Source organism: Euphorbia lathyris, chromosome 10 (genome assembly GCF_963576675.1).
Source record: "Euphorbia lathyris chromosome 10, ddEupLath1.1, whole genome shotgun sequence".
Taxonomy (NCBI): Eukaryota; Viridiplantae; Streptophyta; class Magnoliopsida; order Malpighiales; family Euphorbiaceae; genus Euphorbia; species Euphorbia lathyris.
The window spans coordinates 38,282,501-38,283,109 of NC_088919.1; the positions used below are offsets into that span (position 1 = coordinate 38,282,501).

The 609-nt window shown below is 31.5% G+C and overlaps 1 non-coding gene across 1 annotated transcript; it reads left to right on the forward strand.

The window, feature by feature from the left end:
• Positions 1 to 307: 307 nt before the first annotated feature.
• Positions 308 to 380, forward strand: TRNAF-GAA (transfer RNA phenylalanine (anticodon GAA)). Its single transcript has one exon. It is a non-coding gene; the product is annotated as a tRNA-Phe (tRNA).
• The last annotated feature ends 229 nt before the right edge of the window (positions 381 to 609 follow it).

Below are 609 nucleotides of genomic sequence, written 5' to 3' on the forward strand. Positions count from 1 at the left end.
GGTATTGGGTTAGGATGTTGCACATTCTATACTTATAATGTATAGGTTATACATATTTATCAAAGAATATTATAAAATATTGGGATAAGATATAAAAATATTCCAAACGTTCATAGCCAAAAACAATTTCCACTAATATTGGCAGCTAAATTCAATTTTATTCCTAACAGTGACAAGTTGGATCAATCTTTGGTATTATTATAAGACACGTATATTTTTTTGATAACATTCACATGTTATTTCTGAGGCGAAATAGTAAAAACCCACTGATAAAAGGACTTGTTCCTACAAAGCATAAGCACATGTAGTGGGGATAGCTCAGTTGGGAGAGCGTCAGACTGAAGATCTGAAGGTCAGGTGTTCGATCCACCTTCACCGCATTTTATTATATTATTTTCGTTAATTTTTCCATCTATTGTTTCGTTGATATAAAGCCTCCGTTTTGTTAATACAAAGCCCAACTAATTTTTCCGTTCGCCGTTTCGTTATATTATAAGCCCAACTAATTTTTCCGTTCGCCGTTTCGTTAATAATATACAAGGGAAATTTACATAGAAATTCACTTTTGAAAAACTATTTACACCTATGTCAAGTCATAATTTTAAATTA